This window comes from Salmo salar, chromosome ssa01 (assembly GCF_905237065.1).
Source record: "Salmo salar chromosome ssa01, Ssal_v3.1, whole genome shotgun sequence".
In the NCBI taxonomy this organism is placed as follows: Eukaryota; Metazoa; Chordata; class Actinopteri; order Salmoniformes; family Salmonidae; genus Salmo; species Salmo salar.
The window spans coordinates 149,553,863-149,568,079 of record NC_059442.1 but is presented as its reverse complement, the minus strand read 5'-3'; the positions used below and the strand labels follow the sequence as shown (position 1 = coordinate 149,568,079).

Genomic DNA, 14,217 nt, shown 5'->3' with positions numbered 1-14,217 from the left:
CCGTATAGCTAACGTTGTCCTCTCAAACAAAGAGAGTCATAGTTTCCTGTCTTTGTTGGTATTGTATTGGGTTCCTTGCACCTGTCTTGACCTGGTGCAATGACAGTCTTGTCCCCAAGGTCCTATTGTCCTACTGTAAGCAGGTGTCAGCTGATATGACCCACTGGATTTTGAACCCAAGTTGTCTGAGTGCCACAAGACTGTGTTAGCCCTCTGAACTAAACCTGAGGAGGCATTAGTTTAGGGGTCTTCAGGTCTCAGGTAAGGTTACTCACCATGTAAGCGTTACATATGCTAGGGGCTCATAACCCCAGTACTCAGGCCAAAACTAGTGTAGTGCAGGGTAAACAGTTTACACCCCTTTTTTTTATTTTGCGCATACATTTACACACCTATGCCGAAAAATGCATTGACAGTATAGGAAACGTTACTTTATTCACTGTGAATGGCGATCAGCGTTTACCCACCTATTTTTTTACCACTACATCACTGGCCAAAACATATTGTAGCCTAATGTACTCCAGCCGTTGGGGAGTATATAAGCTCATGGGCTGTTTTCATTGTCCCCCCCCCACATGAAGGATCAGTCCAGTCTATTTATTAAGTGGAACTGTCAGGATTGGGGGGGGCAATGTTTTTCCAATATGGAGGGAAAACCATGGTGTAAGCGATACTGCTCTGGCCTGCATGGCTGGACCACCTGGGTAGGTCGTCTAAAAAGGGGAAAACCTCTGAAACAATAAGCACAATAATCACCGTTGACTGTCACTGGCCTGGGCAGAGAAGACAGAGGAGAGAAGAGGATAGGGAGGTTTCAGAGGGTGTCAGGGGTTCACTTCCTGTTATCTTCCTGTTATCTGGAGCCTGTTTTGGTGCTGACTCTCTGATCTCTCTGCGTACAGGATCAGAGATACAGCCTTTAGGTTTCTATAGGGGATAAATGTTATCAATCAGGTTCAAAAGGTTGTTATCTTTTTAGTCTTAGTTATTATCTGGGAGATTTTTTGCGATGACATCGATGTGGGTTCTTCAGTGGTTCACCCCAGGAGCACCACAGAAACAGTTTTTATGTATTTGGTGTGTGTGTGTGTGTGTGCACGTGCATGTTTTTATGTACCTTGGTATCTTCCACAGAGGTAGTTGTTCATATGAGTACCTCTCACTGGTGGATCACTCATGTGTACAGTAGGAGAGGAGTAGGTAGAGGGCCTCCTGAGTGGCGCAGCGGTCTAAGGCACCGCAATGCTTGAGGCGTCACTACAGACCTGGGTTTGATCCCAGGCAGTGTCACAACCAGACGTTACCGGGAGTCCCATAGGGCGACGCACAATTGGCCCAGCGCTGTCCAGGTTAGGGGAGGGTTTGGCTGGGGGGACTTTACTTGGCTCATCGTGCTCTAGCGACTCCTTGTGGAGGGCTGGGCATCTGCAGGCTGACTACGATCGTCAGTTGAACGGTGTTTCCTCTGACATTGGTGTTTCTGGCTTCCGGGTGTTAAGAAGCTCAGTTTGGCAGGTCGTGTTTCGGAGGACGCATGACTCAACCTTCGCCTCTCCTGAGCCCGTTGCAGCAATGAGACAAGATCTTAATTGGATATGATGCAATTGGGGAGAAAAAGTGTGGTAAAAGACAAAAAACAGAGGAGTAGGTAGACGTTGATCCTCATGTGTAGTATTAGAGGAGTAGGTAGAAGTTGATCCTCATGTGCAGTATTAGAGTAGGTAGAAGTTGATCCTCATGTGCAGTATTAGAGGAGTAGGTAGAAGTTGATCCTCATGTGTAGTATTAGAGTAGGTAGAAGTTGATCCTCATGTGCAGTATTAGAGGAGTAGGTAGAAGTTGATCCTCATGTGTAGTATTAGAGTAGGTAGAAGTTGATCCTCATGTGTAGTATTAGAGTAGGTAGAAGTTGATCCTCATGTGCAGTATTAGAGGAGTAGGTAGAAGTTGATCATCATGTGCAGTATTAGAGGAGTAGGTAGAAGTTGATCCCCATGTGCAGTATTAGAGGAGTAGGTAGAAGTTGATCCTCATGTGCAGTATTAGAGGAGTAGGTAGAAGTTAATCCTCATGTGTAGTATTAGAGGAGTAGGTAGAAGTTGATCCTCATGTGTAGTATTAGAGTAGGTAGAAGTTGATCCTCATGTGCAGTATTAGAGGAGTAGGTAGAAGTTGATCCTCATGTGTAGTATTAGAGGAGTAGGTAGAAGTTGATCCTCATGTGCAGTATTAGAGTAGGTAGAAGTTGATCCTCATGTGCAGTATTAGAGGAGTAGGTAGAAGTTGATCCTCATGTGTAGTATTAGAGTAGGTAGAAGTTGATCCTCATGTGCAGTATTAGAGGAGTAGGTAGAAGTTGATCCTCATGTGTAGTATTAGAGTAGGTAGAAGTTGATCCTCATGTGTAGTATTAGAGTAGGTAGAAGTTGATCCTCATGTGCAGTATTAGAGGAGTAGGTAGAAGTTGATCATCATGTGCAGTATTAGAGGAGTAGGTAGAAGTTGATCCCCATGTGCAGTATTAGAGGAGTAGGTAGAAGTTAATCCTCATGTGTAGTATTAGAGGAGTAGGTAGAAGTTGATCCTCATGTGTAGTATTAGAGTAGGTAGAAGTTGATCCTCATGTGCAGTATTAGAGGAGTAGATAGAAGTTGATCCTCATGTGTAGTATTAGAATAGGTAGAAGTTGATCCTCATGTGCAGTATTAGAGGAGTAGGTAGAAGTTGATCCTCATGTGTAGTATTAGAGGAGTAGGTAGAAGTTGATCCTCATGTGTAGTATTAGAGGAGTAGGTAGAAGTTGATCCTCATGTGCAGTATTAGAGGAGTAGATAGAAGTTGATCCTCATGTGCAGTATTAGAGGAGTAGGTAGAAGTTGATCCTCATGTGCAGTATTAGAGGAGTAGATAGAAGTTGATCCTCATGTGTAGTATTAGAGTAGGTAGAAGTTGATCCTCATGTGTAGTATTAGAGTAGGTAGAAGTTGATCCTCATGTGTAGTATTAGAGGAGTAGGTAGAAGTTGATCCTCATGTGTAGTATTAGAGGAGTAGGTAGAAGTTGATCCTCATGTGCAGTATTAGAGGAGTAGATAGAAGTTGATCCTCATGTGCAGTATTAGAGGAGTAGATAGAAGTTGATCCTCATGTGCAGTATTAGAGGAGTAGATAGAAGTTGATCCTCATGTGCAGTATTAGAGGAGTAGATAGAAGTTGATCCTCATGTGTAGTATTAGAGGAGTAGGTAGAAGTTGATCCTCATGTGCAGTATTAGAGGAGTAGATAGAAGTTGATCCTCATGTGTAGTATTAGAGTAGGTAGAAGTTGATCCTCATGTGCAGTATTAGAGGAGTAGGTAGAAGTTGATCCTCATGTGCAGTATTAGAGTAGGTAGAAGTGAGTGAGCTTGTGAGGGAGATATGAGTCTCCAGCTTCAGTGATTTTTGCAGTTCGTTCCAGTCATTGGCAGCAGAGAACTGGAAGGAAAGTTGGCCAAACGAGGAATTGGCTTTGGGGGTGACCAGTGAGATATACCTGCTGGAGCGCGTGCTACGGGTGGGTGCTGCTATGGTGACCAGTGAGCTGAGATAAGGCGGTGCTTTACCTAGCAAAGACTTCTAGATGACCTGGAGCCAGTGAGTTTGGCGACGAGTATGAAGCGAGGGCCAGCCAACGGGAGCATACAGGTCGCAGTGGTGGGTAGTATATGGGGCTTTGGTGACAAAACGGATGGCACTGTGATAGACTGCATCCAATTTGTTGAGTAGAGTGTTGGAGGCTATTTTGTAAATGACATATCGCCGAAGTCGAGGATCGGTAGGATAGTCAGTTGTACGAGGGTATGTTTGGCAGCATGAGTGAAGGATGCTTTGTTGCGAAATAGGAAGCCGATTCTAGATGTAATTTTGGATTGGAGATGCTTAATGTGAGTCTGGAAGGAAAGTTACAGTCTAGCCAGACACCTAGGTATTTGTAGTTGTCCACATATTCTAAGTCAGAACCATCCAGAGCAGTGATGCTTTGGTGTTGTGTAACATGGATGGGACAGGTGGATGTGTGTGCGTGTGTCAGACACTAGAATGAGAGCAGTAGAGGTATTCACCTGAGGGTGTGACTGTTACACTGTTCTCTTTGACTCCAGGTGAAAACCCTGTCACATCTAAGTTACCCCCGAAACCAGCCAGACAATACCTACACACGTCTACATCTTTCACTTTCTCACCTTCTCTTTCTCTCCTCAGTTCCACTTTTCTTTCTACCTCCCTCCTCATCTTTCTACATCTTTACCCTCCCCCCTTAATGTGTTTAGCTGTGAGCGGGAAGGGTTGCTGGGATCAGAGGTAATATCACTTGATACTCTAATTATTCTAGGAAAGCTGAGATTCTTAGCCAGTGTACTCCCCCATACCTCTGCGGACCAGGGAGTGCTTACTGTTGATTGGAACAGAGTATAAGATTTTCCTGGGAGTGCACACACACACACACACACACACACACACACACACACACACACACACACACACACACACACACACACACACACACACATAGTCCCAGGTCAGACCTGAGGGCCATTGGTGTAAAGCATCCAGCCAGGTTTCCAGCTAGCAGGAAGTCCATAGTGTTCTGTGCTGTGGAGCTCAGTGGGAGAGTTGGTTACCCTCAGGCCAGTTGGTTTGGATTAAACTGCTGTCACCCCCTGGTCAGGACACAACCCCTCCAGAACAATATTAATCTACCCTGACTCCCTGTAGGGAAACAGGCCTTCACAGAGGATTTGGACTTTCCTTTCCCCATTCCATTCTGCGGTCGTTGGAAGGGCTAAGATGGGGCTGGAAATGGTTAAGTATAATGGGAACAGTGTTAAGGCCTACAGAGCCTGTTGGTCAGTGGGAAATGGGGTTTTAAGACCTTACCGAAAAGCAGTGTTTTGGTTGTCAGTGTTTGGGTGTTGAATAGTTTCCTGATCTCTCCTGCTCTTTGTGAGAGCTGCTGTATACGCCGGAGGGTGTTATCTGGTTTTTTTTGGTTGCTTTTCTCCACTTCTTTAGTGTGTGTGTGTTTGTGTCTCTGTGTGTGTGTGTGTCCTACAATCCTCTCCAATGAGAATCAGTATCACCTTTATTCACCAAGTATATTTACACATACTCAGAATTTTATGTAACCCTCTCACCAGGCTTGAATTTGACTCTCACGATATTGCCTTACTTAGAATATCTGAACAGCATGGGATATTAGGTGAGAAGGACATCTCCAATAAGAATCTCTACTGTAAACTATCTAGGGTGATGACAACTAGGGGATTCACTTCAGATCGAATGATTATGGATTTTTGTTATTATATAAGGATATGCTTTCCCATGCATTTAAATGAAACCGTAAATGACTCCACCAATGCAGCAGACATAAGGTTCAAGATGTATAGTATCGCATTTTCAATGTACCAAATCAAAAGAAATGAAAATGATGAACCCCAATGATTTTTCACAAGCCATATCCAAATTACTTGCAAAGTTGCTTAAACCCATTGGAGCTAAAGAAAATGACGACACGCATAAAGTCCCGATGCACCCCACCGTTGTGGTTACTCACTACTCGTAGATATTTCCTCAGCGCCGTGCAGGTGTCCACACAAGATCCATAGCAAGCACAGCTATCAATGCAGACAGTACTCCGTAGCAGCAACAGATATTACCATGGATACGTGAACTCGTTAATCTTCCACAAGCAATTCTCTCCAGGTCACGCACAATGCTAGGCTAACCTCGAGCTGTCAAATACCTCCACTATGCGATGGTAACTTCAGTCTCTACTAAGTCTTTCTTAGCAAAAATAATAACTCTTATCAAATTAGTATTTCTCTTCAAAACTCGGTAGATATGGGTTTTGTTCTATTTTTATCGTCTTCTTTTATCATTTTTCTTCACCAACACTGATAATGTCTCTCCATCTCTCTTTCACCGTCTCTTTTCCCAGGCCTCCTGTTAACCAGGTCAACTCTCCCATTGGCCACTGCTTAACAAAGTTACCTTATTGGTCAAAACTTCAACTTAAAAGTAAACCAACCTATTTACTTGCACATTAAATAAATATTTCTTCAAAATAAATACATTAATGACATTACAAACCAAGACCAATTCGATCACCTTTTAAATCTAATACCAATTAATTATAACAAATAAACTCTATACTTGGTTTTAGCAAGGGTATTACATTTACTTGGTGATATGTTGCTGCTAGTTATAGGCAACATGTAGAGACAGAATACAGACAGTTTAAACAAAGTTTACATACATTATATACAACTAGGTAGAGTGAGCATAGAGCTATAAGAAAATGAGCAGATATACAATATACAGTGGGTATACGGTTGATATACAGTGGGTATACGGTTGATATACAGTGGATGTACACATTTACAGTATCAGTATGAATATCTAAATGCAGAGAGATGAACAGAGTGCAATGCAGTTTAGTGCAGTTATTTTGCGTACAGTTCAGAGATGGCTTGATGCGGTGTGCAGCATAGAGTGCATAGTCCTTTAGTCTCTATGGGCCAGATGGCTGGTTGGTGAGGGCCACAGCCCGGGGGAAGAAACTTTTCAGGTAGCGGGAGGTTTTGCTCATAAGTGAATTTCTAGAGGTGGGGACCAGGTGGGAGGGTTCGTTGATGATCTTTCCTGCACGCTTCCTTGCCCTGGAGCTGTGCAGGACCTCGATGGAGGGAAGGTGGCAGCTGATGACCCTTTCTGGAGACCATTGCACTTTACCCTTGCAGCAGGCAGACTCAGACCCAAACCAGACTATGATAGAGGAGGTGAGGATGGACTCAACGATTGATGCGTAAAACCAGATCAGGTTTGACTGGGAGATGTTGAGTTTTTTCACCTGTCACAAGTAGTCCATCCGCTGGTGTGCCTTCTTGGTGACTTCTGTGATGTTGTCCTCCAACTTGAGGTTGTGGGAGATGATGGTCCACAGGAATTTGAAGGATTCAGCCATGCTAACAGTTGAGCCATCAATATCAAGGGGGAGAGATGGTGGGAGGAGTTTTCTGAAGTCAACCACCATTGCCACGGTTTTGTCTGTGTTGAGTTCCAGGTTATTGCGACTGCACCAGGCCACCAGCCGGTCGACCTCTCCACGGTACATTGACTCATCGCCGTCGGTGATGAGACCGACCAGAGTGGTGTCATCTGCAAACTTGAGTAGTTTGACAGATGCGGTGCTGGAGGTGCAGTCATTGGTGTAGAGTGAGTGAGTAGAGGTGAGAGCATGCATCCTTGCAGCACTCCGGTGTTTCCCCAGCTTCACGTGTTGTGTCCTGTTGGTCAGGAAGTCAGTGATCCACTGACAGATGGAGCTGGACATGTTCAGCTGGAAGAGTCTTGTAGCAGTTCTGGGATGATGTTATTGAACGCAGAGCTAAAGTCCACAAACAATATATATTTTGGTTATCGAGGTGGCGACGTAGTGTAAGTCAGCCCGTGTTTACAGCGTCGCCCCCCTCCATCGAGACAGTATCCCTGCACATTGTAAATATGGTACTGGAACTGACCATGTATATAGTGCACTTTATCATGCACTTATTTCTAGATCTTGTGTGTTTTTGTTCTACCTTGTTATTTTTAATATTACATTGTTATTGATTACTGCATTGTTGGGGTTAGAGCTTGCAGGAAAAGCATTTCACTGTACTTATGCATGTGACATTAAAACTTGAAACTTGCTGGTTGGCCACACACTTTGACAATGACAGACTTCGATATGTCAGATGGTCTTTGTTTTCCAACAGACTCTTAACCTCCGAGGCGCTGGGCTCGACAGGCTGGCAGTGTTACTGTCAATATAAGAAGACACACACACACACACCTGGACCACCCTCCAACTTTCTTTCCTGTACTAGGCTTGAGTATTGATGCCCGGCACCCTTACCCTCATACAATTCAAACACATATACACACGAGGGAGGAAAGAGGGGGAGGAACAGAAAAGGAAAGGTGTTGAGACCTCTGTGACGGGTGGATCCCACCGCTGCCCGTCAGCTGAGAAAACACCTGGGAGAGTTGAGCTCCCCCTCGCTTTCTCTCCCTCTTTCCTCCTCTCTTTCCTCTGTTTCCCACGGTCTGAAGCAGTACAGAGACTCCGTCACCTTCAACACAGTACTGTGTTTACGACTCCTCAGACCTTAGTACATTAACAGATACACCCATGACACTGTATCTGCTCCTAACAGTGCTAGACAGTCACTACACTCAGCCCAGGACACCTAACTATCTTAGGTGCTAATGGGGTTGCCGACTGCTGAAGTTGAAGTATTGCTTTTGCCTGTTTAGTTTGCATTGTGAGTCCAGTAGTTTTAAATTCCAACAGGAATGCTGAAGACAAGGAACCTAAGAGGTGCTGAATGGATGGACAGATGTATAGATGGATGGTTTATTTTTCAGGGGAAGTTTGTTTTGTCCTTCCGATGGCTTTTCAAGGCTGTTGTTATGTAATGCTGGAATGTCTACTAGTGAAGGAATCATTCAGGTAGTCCTAAGCTTTATTACAGACGTGCTCTGTAGGATAACATTCAGTTATCTAACTTCTACATAAGCTCCTCTCGCTATCCCTTCTTCATGACTGAAAGACCTTTCCAGATATTTACTGTTCTAGGCCTTTTTCTATCAGTGTTTCACTATGGGGGATTTGGACTGAAATCCTCATCCATGAAATCATGAAATAAGATCCCTGCAGACTGGGCTGTAGGTTATATGATACATTAAACTCGGTGGACACGCCTATCCCCAGAGCAGGGTTTCCGTTAGCTGGTAATAGCCGGCTTTTGGCCATTTTTTTTTTTAAAGTGATAAATATAATTAGCACCAGCCAATTGACCGGGAGAAGAAAATTAATCCCATCGTGAAATAATGCTTTTTGGCCTATTCATTGATGAAAATACCAGTTGATGGGAATACATTTAACTGGTCATGCTTATCGGTCTATGGGTTAATTCGCATAATTGAGTGGAATTAAATTGCCGTGTGTGTATATTTGTTATGTAGCTTATCTTATTTATCACACGCGTACAGTGTACAGATACAAAGCCTTTGAGCAGGAAATATGTCAGACAGCACTTTTATAAGCCCAATCATTGCGCAACAATTCTAAATTAAATTAAAAATGTTTTTTTGCCACGATTAAAAAGAGCTACTATTTTTATTTCTCAACTGGTAATTGAAGGATGCTTCCCATTCACCATTCAAATGCATAGGCAACAGAAGGAAGGCTTCATCCGTGTGTCACACACCACTTTGCAATGAGCTGGAGGCAGTGTGCGTTGTGAAAACATAGCTACTTAATTGTTTGAAACCTGAAAGTTTTTGAAAATATTGAGGCATGTTTTACCTTGCTTTAAAATAGCCTACGCAAAATCCTACCATATCTGCGGAAGCAATTATTGTATTATTTCATATGCCATTGAAACCAGTAGCCTATTTCTCTCATGTTCTATTGGTTTTCAACTTTATTTCATTGTCTGCTAGCCAAATGCACATTCCCACATAGGCTATTGCCTTGTGTGCATTGCTGCGCAAATAATGTTAAGAAATAATCTTTTTGCCATATTTTAAGCTAAACGTTCTGATCTGTTGCTTTTTTACATCTTTTTTTATGGATCCTAGGCCTACTGGTTGTATGAATTTGGGATCTATTGTCCCACAACTGTCCCAGAGTCTGTCTGGGCTATTTCTTTCTCGACAAGCTGACCAATAGAATAGGTAAACTTATCTACTATGGGGGAGAGTAGATTGACATAGGCTCATAGGCGGCGCTTTCCCTAAGTAAATTGAATTAAATTGACAAAATGATATACCCTAATTAACCTGCTCTTGTCTATACAGAAATAAATACAACCATTCAAAATAGGCTACTAAAGCATGATTTGGCCACAGAGGATCATTAGCTTTTAATTTGTTTTAAATCGCATTGCCTGCGGTCGGCAAATACCAAATAGATGATTGTTGAGTTGCGACTGTCAGTGAAAAGTAAAGAGGCCCAGCCAGGAATATCGCAATATTTCAAAATGAATTGTGGTAAAACATTGTTTGAAAAGCAAATGGCTTTGACAATGAAAAGACTCTAATCTGTCTTTTAGTTATCAACATTCTCAGCTTAATTGAGCGAACAATAGTAGGCATATAGCCTATCTTATTGGCGCCAGCGGAGAGCATCGGCCATATCTCCGGTGAGTGCGCACTGCACATATTCACTCTTTATTATTATTGGGTCAGTGCCACTTAAAAGTTTGTTTTTGGACAGTAATTTCCTCCTCCAGTTTAGATGGACGCCATGTTATATTGCTGTCTCCCCTTCTCATAGGCCTATTATATGGACAAAGTCGTTTTTATTGATCTTTTTGTCAGTATCAGCAGAGTAGGCTACCCTGTCATTTTTCGTATTAAAAACGATTCTGCTGTCTTCAGTCGTATAAAGTGTAGTAGAAATGCATGAAATGTGTTTTTCCAACCAAAGAAAGAAGAAACCTATCTGATATAGCCCATAGTCCAGGCCTCTATCCATGCATTGAAGAGTCTTTTTGGCGAATAGGGATTGAGTTATATTATTAGCCTAAATACGACTATCCAATCTACTCATCACATAAGGAATAGTAGACTATTGTAAGCGCTGTCGGAAGAGAGAGTAGACCAAGGTGCAGCGGAGTTAGTGTTCATCTTGAAATTTCATACGAACAAAGAGAACACTACAAAAATGAACGAAACACAACAGCAAAACAGTCCTGTTAGGAAACACTCTAAACAGAAACAATCCCCCACAAAACCCAAAGGAAAAAACAGGCTCCTTATGTGTGACTCCCAATCAGCAACAACGAACTACAGCTGTGCCTGATTGGGAGCCACACACGGCCCAAAACAAAGAAATACAAAAACATAGAAAAATGAACATAGAACGCCGACCCAATGTAACACCCTGGCCTAACCAAAATAAAGAACAAAAACCCCTCTCTATGGCCAGGGCGTTACAACTATCTTACATAAGTCTGAAAATGTGATAATGCATGGAATGCTTTATTATTAAGATGCATTTTTATGGTGAAAATGAGCTTCCCCAAACTTGAAACAGACACGCCGCCTATGCGTAGGCTAGAGATATTGCTTTTTGTTACTCATCTTATTGGCTGAGGAAAAGTACATATGGACAGTTAGTGCGCGGTAAGGACACACGTCATTGCATCCTCGACATGCCTGTTCTGTTAACATGATCTACCATAATCTAAATGGGATTTCTGTCATTCTGAGCACCGTGGGTAGACACCCTAATCAGGTTATACACTAAATGCATATGGGTCCGCAAATGTCTCAAATGTCCGGTAAATTAAAAAGCTGCTGGTCAAATGTCCGGCGCCACATTTTCATAACGGAAAACCCTGCCCCAGAGCATCATTACCATCTGTGTGTGTGTGTGTGTGTGTGTGTGTGTGTGTGTGTGTGTGTGTGTGTGTGTGTGTGTGTGTGTGTGTGTGTGTGTGTGTGTGTTTGTGCATATGCATGCACATCTTTACCATATTACTCCTCCATCTGTGTGTGGACTCAGATATGCAGGCGTGGCCTTGGAATGGCCAGATGGCTATTTTCTCTCTCCCAAGAGTATGATCGAAGTGTGTGTGTGTGTGTGTGTGTGTGTGTGTGTGTGTGTGTGTGTGTGTGTGTGTGTGTGTGCGTGCGTGCGTGCGTGCGTGCGTGCGTGCGTGCGTGCGTGTGTGTGTCTGTGTGTGTGTGTAATCGTCAAGGTCTGGTTGCATGTAGAGGATGCCAGTGGATCCATTTATCATTGTACAGTATATTTGGCAACTTTGGGCCCCAATAGTCCTCAACTGCTAACATACAGTACTGTATACTATCTTGTATACTATCCTGTATAGGCTGCTTGGAGATATCAACACTCAGTCCAGACCTCAGTGTTGTGGCCCCCCAGGAGTACCAGTGTAATAGAATAGTCTCAGAGTAGAGTGGGTTGTCATTAGTATTACTTTTCCTAACTGGAAACTCCATATCAGAGTCTTTCCATCTTCTTTCCATCTGCCCATCTTTCCAGATTCTTTCCGTGTGTCTGTCCATCAGATTCCACTGGGATTTTATGGGGGGGGGGACTCTGGATAACCTCATTACGCTGGCTGGAGATGCACATGCATGCACGCACATACACTCACACACACACACACACATACACACACACACACACACACACACACATACACACACATACACACACTCACACATACACACACACAGGCACTACACTGATCTAAAACACATGTGGACGGGTATAAACTGCATGGAGTCATATGTGAAGCACGTCTGGAGATCTGGCGTGTCGGGGGGTCCAAGGAGAGGGTTGGGAAATCCTGGTCTACATTGACTGCTTCCTTTCTTTGTCTCACTATATTGCTATATAGTTATTCCAGGGAGCAAAGTCAGCAAACTGCATTGATCTGGTCAGCCTGTTGTCTAGCAACCTGTTTTCTCTTTTGTCTTTATCTTTCCTAAGAGCTCATCCCTTCTCTCCTGGTCTGCTTAGATCTATGTGATACTATTGATTGGTCTGTGTCAGGAAAGACAAACGACCCGCCCTCTGTGGCCGTGTGTGTGTGTGTGTGTGTGTGTGTGTGTGTGTGTGTGTGTGTGTGTGTGTGTGTGTGTGTGTGTGTGTGTGTGTGATGGACATTTTAACGTCAGCAAGCTAAAATAAAACGAGCAGAGGGGGAAGTTGACGAGGCTTTTAGAATGAGCTCTTTTCTGCTGAGATCAGCAATAAAAGCAGATCATCATCAGTGTGCTACTTTAGACTGAGACCATGCTGCATGGCCTTTAAAACTGACCTTTCACCTTTCTAACACACACAGTAGATAGAGGTCTGTAGTATTTATAGAGGCAGGGTAAAAGAGGAGTCTATATTGGGCTGGAGATGAAAGCAGATGGATTATAGTAGCAGACATTGTGAACTGTTCTGTGGCTCTGTTATCTCAAGTGGATCAATGAATGGTTTCTCTAACACCCTTCTCTGCTCCACTCTGAAAGAAGCTCTTATCCATCATTTTTTTCATGTGTTGGGTGTAAAAGAATCTCCAGAAGCTTCAGGTGGATCAGCAGAACCACTGACCTAACCCCAACCTTAGGAAGGACGCCCCTATTAAACTGGCCAATAGGAAAGGCTTTGGTCGTGTGTGTGGGGTCTCATATGGATCTAATTTCATCCACTGTGACAGAAAACAGAGCAGCTTTCACTTTAATGTCCACCCATTGGAACATTAGGCTGGCTGAAAGGGGGCTCCCATCACCAACACACAAAACTTTGTCAGTCCATCCACCCTTCAGTCCGGCCACCCGTCTGCCTGTGAGTCAGTCAGTCCAGGCTGTCTTTCAGTCTGTTTCTCTGGCCGAGTTATGTTACTGGAGGCCATAAGGTGATGTAACCTGGGATTGTCCAGGGCCGTATATTGCTTATTAGTGGCAGCAGCTTGGGTAGCAGTCTGTGCATGAGAGAGAGAGCAGACAGGACACACACACACACACACACACACACACACACACACACACACACACACACACACACACACACACACACACACACACACACACACACACACACACACACACACACACCACAGAGGGTGGCCCTGTGCAGCTGGCTGCAGCATTTGTTGTTTTAACCCAGATTCTGGGCTGAGCTATGGTCACCATGTGCACCCTCTCAGGGGTGTGGCCTCGTCATCTGTCTGGCAAACCACTGCAGACTGTGAGTCCAGGGGGAGGGGTTAGGGGAAGAGCTACAGACTGGGGTCTCAGTGAGAGTTAGTTAGTGGTTGGGTGTGTGGAGACCAGTGGTAGAACCACCAAGACATACAGCAGAGCTGCACTGAAGGAGGAGAATATGGCAAACAGGTTGGATCATTTTGTCTCTCTTCTTCTCTTTGGTTTTGCGTTAGTTGTGCTACTCCTTCATGACAGAATATAACAATATTACTTGTTGTAAGGTTTACATTGATTCATTTAGCAAGTGAGAGTGCTCAATGCTCACATTTACCTCATAGTGTTTAGAAGACAGTTTCAAGTATTATTTTTCCTGATTGGAAATGTTTCCCAGGCCTAACAAAGGGGGTGACTAACGCTGGAGGATGTAAATATTATGTTCCTCTTATTAATCATAATGTAACTCC

General features: G+C 43.6%; 1 protein-coding gene across 7 annotated transcripts in view; it reads left to right on the top strand.

Annotated features, from left to right (window-relative positions):
• The window catches only part of LOC106568131 (LHFPL tetraspan subfamily member 2), an 82,384-nt gene that overhangs the window by 40,097 nt on the left and 28,070 nt on the right, over window positions 1–14,217 (top strand). For 2 of the 7 annotated variants that reach the window (XM_014138201.2, XM_045692132.1), the window contains exon 1: window positions 13,838–13,942. The exons of the other annotated variants lie outside the window; for them this stretch is intronic. The gene's annotated coding sequence lies outside the window, so the exon portion shown is untranslated. Of the gene's footprint in view, window positions 1–13,837; window positions 13,943–14,217 lie in introns of those variants that run through there. 7 annotated transcript variants of the gene reach the window in all.